Source organism: Pipistrellus hanaki, assembly GCF_964339955.1.
Source record: "Pipistrellus hanaki genome assembly, chromosome: 3".
Taxonomy (NCBI): Eukaryota; Metazoa; Chordata; class Mammalia; order Chiroptera; family Vespertilionidae; genus Pipistrellus; species Pipistrellus hanaki.
The window spans coordinates 92,230,213-92,237,431 of NC_140505.1; the positions used below are offsets into that span (position 1 = coordinate 92,230,213).

The following is a 7,219-nucleotide window of genomic DNA, read 5'->3' on the forward strand; positions in this document are numbered from 1 at the left end:
AAGGCATGGATCATGGTCATTTTAGAAAAAAATATCACTAAAGGCTGATACATTGTGCCAGAACATGCTTCCTTCTGTGTGCCTTTAATGTGTCCAATTCTTCTTTTTAAAAATATATATCTTATTGATTTTTTACAGAGAAGAAGGGAGAGGGATAGAGAGTTAGAAATATCGATGAGAGAGAAACATCAATCAGCTGCCTCCTGCATACTACCTATTGGGTATGTGCCTGCAACCAAGGTACATGCCCTTGACCAGAATCAAACCTGGGACCCTTGAGTCTGCAGGCTGATGCTCTATCCACTGAGCCAAACCAGTTAGGGCATGTCCAATTCTTTTAACTTCAATCTATTTGGATGGCAAAGGGTGGGGTGAAAATGGGCAACTTGTTCACAAACACAAACCTTCTCTTAGACACCTTATGAATGATATGTTAATATGTTAAAATAATGAAAAACCTTCATAAAATTACAATGATATATATGCCCTTTCAACACAAAAACATTTATCATTATCATTGATGGCATATAACTTCTTCAGATCCTTTTCCCTTCCACAGAATTCCATTACAAATACCACCACATGATATAAAATAACTTCTCACAAATCCTCCTAATGTGATCAATCCCAATAAACACCAGAGAACATATACCATCAGCTTGCACAAAAGAGTCCCAAGGCCTAAGAGGCTTAACACTCATATATCAGTCATGGCTTCATGGCTGGAAAAATGAACATTATGATGGACTCCTCCATTCTTCAATTGTGCTAATGGACAAAGTTAGTGTAGTTTCTGTGAACAGGCTGGGGTGGGGATAATGCCCTTGTGTTTCCCTGGTTTCCACCAGGTTGGCAGCAGTCACTGGCAGCAGAGAGCCATTTCCTGTCATACTGGTCTGTTCCAGAAATCCTTGGAAAATTCTCTGTCTCCACCAGCACGGGACCATAGAGGATGGAAGAAGTCACCAGCAGAGTAGATCTCATACCCCAAGCCTGTTGAGAGCCATTAATCTGAGTTCAAACATTACTGTGAACACTGAGTTCTTCAGGTTTTGCTGTACCTGATTTCATCTGTAGAGTTGAATATCTTGCTGGCCTTCTTTCAAAAGATGTTGATCTTCTTGCTTTATTGGGTTTTGTGGTCTGATAATCAGTTTTCCAACTATATCTAAATCATGATCCTTCAGATAAATCTTGATTGCTGAGAACTTTTTTTCACAGGACCTCAGAGGTGGAAGAAGGCATGGTTCTCCACAGCACATTTCCATAAATGTTTGGACGCTTTTGGATGGTCCAATCTAAAGACCAACGTGTGTTCCTGCTCTTTGCCCTGATCATCATCTTCTACCACCACCAGGGTTAATTTAGTTTTCTTAAAATCCAATCTGGTTATCTTGGGCCAAAAAAATAAGCCAATTTTGTTGTCTCCTTCAAAAACAAGAACTCCTGTTGGGGTTAGTCCCAAACAACAGTCATTCCCATATCTAGTCTTGACCACATGCATATCAACCCCATACATTTCTAGCCATTTGGCTTTATTCAGATCATTGGTTTCAGCTTGTGCTGTTGTCTGACCTCTGTATTCCTTCCATTTCTCAAAAATAGCCAACTCCATCTCTTCAATCTGAATGGGCATGAACCTGAACTATCAGCAAGATAACACTCACCAAGTTCAACTTGCAGATTATAAACTGCCAACTGAACTGCTGTATCACTAAGGACACTCCAGTTTTCCACTGAGAATATCTCATCTTAATTGAAGAATAAATAAATATTGGGTTAGCTCTTCACGTAGATTGTTTGGTTCTGAGGAATAAAACTAAACTCAAAAGTGCAGACAATAGGGGGAACCAATTTTCACTTGCTTCTTGATACTCTTTGTAACAGCCAACCAATGTGCTACTTATGCTGAATCCATAAATCTCAGTCAGAAATAGTCACTTTGAATAAGATCCAGGTGGTATATAATCTGATCAAACAGCTCTTGACCTTTGGCTTTTTTCAGCAAGTCCTTACTAACATCAGCACCATCCAGAAGGTTCCCCCAACATAATAGATGATAGACTTAGAATCTCCAGCTGCAGGAATGTGTGTGGCAGCTAATTGAGCTTCTCAGAGTTGTTCCTTCTCAGCATGTTTATGCATTGACTGATGCCCAAGGGTTCTATGGAAGAATCTCAGTATTTTTGTCACTGGAGGGAGGACGGTGCAGCAGCAACCTAGTGAGGCTGAGGTGTGGGCGGCCCCTCAGGAGATGCCAAGCAATGGCGGTCTGCAGTGCAAGCCCACAAGACACAGATCCCTCAGAGATCTGCTTAGGTGATTTTTGTCTCTCAATTTGTATTTATGATGTATCACATTTATTGATTTGAAGATATTGTACCAGCCTTGTCTCCCTGGAATAAATCCCACTTGGTCCTTGTATATGATTTTTCTAATGTAATACTGGGTGCAATTTGCTAGAATTTTGTTGATGATTTTAGCATCTATATTCATCTGGGATATTGGCCTATAATTCTCCCTTTTTTGTAGTGTCTTAATCTGGTTTTGGATTAGGGTAATGCTGGCTTCATAGAAATAGCTTGGAAGTGCTCATTCTTTCTGAATTTTTTGGAATAGTCGGAGGATAGGTTTTAGATCTTCTTTGAATTGTATTTAGTATAACTCCCCTGTGAAGCCATCCAGTCCAGGGCTTTTGTTTGCTAGAAGATTTTGATTAGTGTTCCAATTTCATCAGTAGTTATCGGCCTATTCAGGTTCTTTGATTCTTCCTGATGGAGTTTTGGAAGCTTGTATTTTTCTAGGAATATATCCTATTCATCTAGGTTGTTCAGGTTGTTGGAGTAGAGTTATTTGTAGTATTCGTTTTACAATGCTTTGTATGTCTGTGGGGTTGGTTGTTACTTCACCTATTTCATTTCTGATTTTGTTTATTTGGTCCTCTCCCTTTGTTTCTTGGTAAGCCTGGCTAGAGGTTCATCAATCTTGTTTATCCTTTCAAATAACCAGCTCTTGGTTTCATGATCTTTTGTATTTTTTTTTTTTTTTTTTTTTTTTGTCTCTATGTTGTTTATTTCTGCTCTAATCTTTATTATTTCCTTCCTTCTGCTTACTCTGGGCTTTTCTTGTTGCTCTTTTTCTAATTCTTTAAGATGCAGGGTTAGATAATTTATTACCATTTTTCTTTGTGTTTTAAGGTAGGCCTGTAGAGCTATGATCTTCCCTCTCAGGACTGCTTTCACTGTGTCCCATAGATTTGAATTGTTGTATTTTCATTGTCATTTGTTTTCTGGATGCCTTTTATTTCTTCTTTGATCTCTTTGGTAACCCAATCATGGTTTAATAGCATCCTGTATAGCCTCCAAGTATTTTATTTTTTTCACTATTTTTATTATAGTTGATTTCTAATTTTATGCCATTTGAATGTGAGAAGTCCATCTGCTCTAGAGACTCATTTAGGATTGCTGTTTCTTTGCTGATTTTTGTTTAGAGGGTTTACCCAGAGGTGACAATGGGATATTAAAGTCCTCTTCTATGATTATATTACTCTCGCTCACTCCCTTGATGTCTTACAGAAGTTTTTTGCGTGTTTTTTTTTTAATGCTTTTGGGTGCTCCTATATTGGATGCATATATGTTATATCTTGTTGTTGAATTGATCCCTTTAGTATTATGAAATGGACCTCTTGTTATGGCCTTCACTTTGATGTCTGTTTTGTCAGTTTTAAGTATTTCTAATTCATTTCTTTTCTCATTTCCATTCGCCTGAAAATTTTTTTGCCATCCTTCACTACCAGTCTGTGTAAGTCCTTTGTTCTGTGGTGGGTCTCTTATAGACAGCAAATATATGGGTCATGTTTTCTTATATATTCAGATACCCTATGTCTTTTGATTGGAGCATTGATTCCAATTATGTTTAGGTTACTATTGAAAGGTAGTTGTTAGATGCCATTTTTATTCTTTATGCCTGGGTTCCTTCTTCCCTTTCTGTTTCTTCTATTTACAGAAGTCCCTTTAGCATTTCTTGCATTGCTGAATTGGTGGTAATGAAATTTCTTAGCCCTTTTTTGTCTGTGAAGCTCCTGGTTTCCCCTTCAATTTTGATTGATAGCCTTGCTGGGTATAGTATTCTTGGATTCAGACCCTTGCTTTGCATCACTTTGTGTACTTCATTCCATTCCCTTCCGGCCTGATGTGTTTTCTGTTGAGAAATCAGTTTATAGTCTAATGGGAGATTCCTTGTAGGTAACTTTCTCTCTCTGGCAGCCTTTAAGATTCTTTGTCATTGATGTTTGCCAGTTTAATTTTGACATCTCTTGGTGTTGGTCTTTTTGGGTTCATCTTGTTTGGGATTCTATGTGCTTCTTGGACTTATGTGGCTTTTTCTTCCCAGTGTTGGGGAAGTTTTCTGTTACTATTTCTTCAAACAGGTTTTTATGCCTTATTTCATTTCTTCTCCTTCTAGTGGCCCTATATGCGGATATTATTTTGTTATGTGTTGTCCCAAAACTCTCTTAGGCTCTCCTTCTGCTTTTTAAGTTTTCTTTCCAGTTGCTGCTGCATTTATGTGTTGTTGTTTTTTTTCTTTTTTTTCCTATCTTGTCTTCTAGGTCACTGATGTGGTCCTCAGCTTCAACTAGTCTATTGTTGAAGCCTTCAATTGTGTTCTTCATTGCAGCTATGCCATTCTTCATCTCCTCTTGATTCCTTTTCATATTGGTGACATTCTCATTCAGCTCCTTATAATTCTCATTGGGTTGTGTTTATTTGTATTCCAGACATGTAAGCATCCTTATAACCATTATTCTGAATTCTTTCTCTGTCCAGTTACCTGCCTCCATTTCATTTAATTCCTTTTCTGGTGATTTCTCTCTTTCTTTTAATTGGGGATTATTTTTTGGCTCCCCAGTTTTGCTGTATTGTTTTAAATGTTACTATGTCTTAGATCAAACTTTTTTGCTTCCCAGAATCTTTTGGGGGTGATGCTACCTATTTTGTGATTTTGGGGACCAAGTGGTCCAGTCTCACAAATTCCCTAAGTTTGGTGATCTAGTGGAGCTCCCTACTTGAGCTATTTGGGTTCTCCTGATATAGTTAGGTTTTGAATGACGGTTTTTCATTCATGGATGAAATCTCACCACATATTGTCTGGCAATGTAACTTACCACCATTGTGCAAGCTGTTATGGATGTGATCATGGTTCTGGCTCTTGTGGAAAGGGTTGTCTGAGGTATCACTGGTACGTGTTCACTGTGATTTCCTGGAGTCCATGGCCTGGGAAGAAGGTGGCTTGGGACCTGAGGCTGTGACTTTGTCTGGTATGTGAGTCTTGCTGAGGTAGTGTCACTCTGAAATTCACTATGAGAGTCCTGGATCCTGTGACCAAGGAGGGCAGCTGTCCTGTAGTTTGTGGTTGAGGCAATGGATCTCTGGCCCAAATAATTTCCCTCAGCAAATTGCGAGGAGGTCCATGAGCCAGCGACTGGGGATTTGGGAGTCTCAGAGTCTGTGGCTGAAGCTGTGTGACCTTGTTTGGGAGGTGGGTCCTCAGTAACTCATCAAGGTGTCCAGAAGCAGGCAGCTGGGAGAGGGAAGTCATCAATACTGCTGAGGGGGACATGCGCTCTTGGTTGTGGAGGCACACGCCTAGTGGCTTCTCACAGAGGGGCCCACATGCCTGCTGGGGTGGTGGATTCAAGGGGCCTGCATGCTGGAGTGATTTGGCCATGGAGACCGGACACTGGTAACTGGGGAGGTGCAAGATCAAGCTTCTGCTACAGGAGCCCTGCAACCTAGGTTGGGTATGCTTGTGGCTTGCAGCAGTACACAGAAGCAACCAGGGGATTGCAACCTGCTGAGGCATCAAGCTAGGGGAGCCCACATGCTTTAGCAATGCAACCACAGCATCTGAAGTTGGCAGCCAGGGAAGGGAAAGTCCTAAGTTTTTGCTATAGGGGCCAGGTTCCCTTGGTTGGATGTGCACGTGCTCAGCTACAGCTCCCAGAGGCACCAGGAAGCCACCTGCCAGGGTGGTGAGTCAAGGGGCCTTGTGCAAACTGGCCTGGTACAACTGTGGTGTCCAGGAAACCCCAGTCGGCCATCTCCTGATACTCCTGAAGGATCTAACTGTCCCTCTCTCTCTCTCTCACACACACACACACACACACACACACACACACCACAAGTCCACACACTCCCCTTTAACTGACTGAGTCACATCCTCTCCCTCACTTCTGTCATGCTAGCCGCCATCTTTTCTCCCCATCATCATATAAGGCTTTTATTATGTTGAGATTTGATCCCTCTATTTTCACTTTGTTGAGAGTTTTTATTAAAAAAAAAAGGGGGGGGGTTGGATTTTGTAAAATGGTTTTTCTGCATCTATTGATATGATCATGTGATTTTTATCTTTCAGTTTGTTTATGTGATATATCACTTTAATTGGTTTACAGATATTGTACCATCCTTCCATCCTTGGAGTAAATCCCACTTGGTCATGGTGTATGATCTTTGTAATATATTGCTGAATCTGATTTGCTAGAATTTTGTGAGGATTTTAGCATCTATGTTCATCAGGGATATTGGCCTGTAATTCTCTTTATTTGTAGTGTCTTTGATTTTGGGATTAGGATAATGCTGGTCTCACAGAAAGAGCTTGGAAGTATGCCTTTTTTCCTGATTTTTTTGGAAATAGTTTGAGGAGGGTATGTTTTAGTTTGTCTTTGAATGTTTGGTAAAACTCCCCTGTGAAGCTGTCTGGTTCAAGGCTTTTGTTTGCTTGGAGTTTTAAAAAAATTATTATTAGTGCTTTGATTTCATCTGTAATTTTCAGTCTATTCAAGTTTCTTTTTCTTGCTGATTGAGTTTTGGAAGATTGTATTTTTCTAGAAATATGTTCATTTGGTAAAGGTTTTCCAGTTTATTGGAGTAGAGTTGTTCATAGTATTTCCCCGCCCCCCCCCCCCCCCCCAATTCTTTGTATGTCTGTGGGGTCAGTTGTTACTTCACCTCTTTTCTGATTTTTGTTTATTTGTGATCTCTCTTTTTGTTTCTTGGTGAGTCTGGCCAGAGGTTCATTGATCTTGTTTATCCTTTCAAAGAACCAGCTCTGGGTTTTATTTATCTTTTTTATTATTGTTTTTTGTGTCTATGCCATTTATTTCTGCTCTGAGCTTTATTATTTTCTTCCGCACGTTGTTGCTCCTTTCTAATTCTTTAAA

General features: G+C 39.9%; 1 pseudogene across 1 annotated transcript; it reads right to left on the bottom strand.

The window, feature by feature from the left end:
- Window positions 1-840: 840 nt before the first annotated feature.
- LOC311618613 (band 4.1-like protein 5) lies at window positions 841-5,727 on the bottom strand (annotated as a pseudogene). Its single transcript has 2 exons — window positions 5,243-5,727; window positions 841-2,164 (listed from the first exon to the last, which is right to left on the bottom strand). The product of its transcript is annotated as a band 4.1-like protein 5 (transcript).
- Window positions 5,728-7,219: the final 1,492 nt, after the last annotated feature.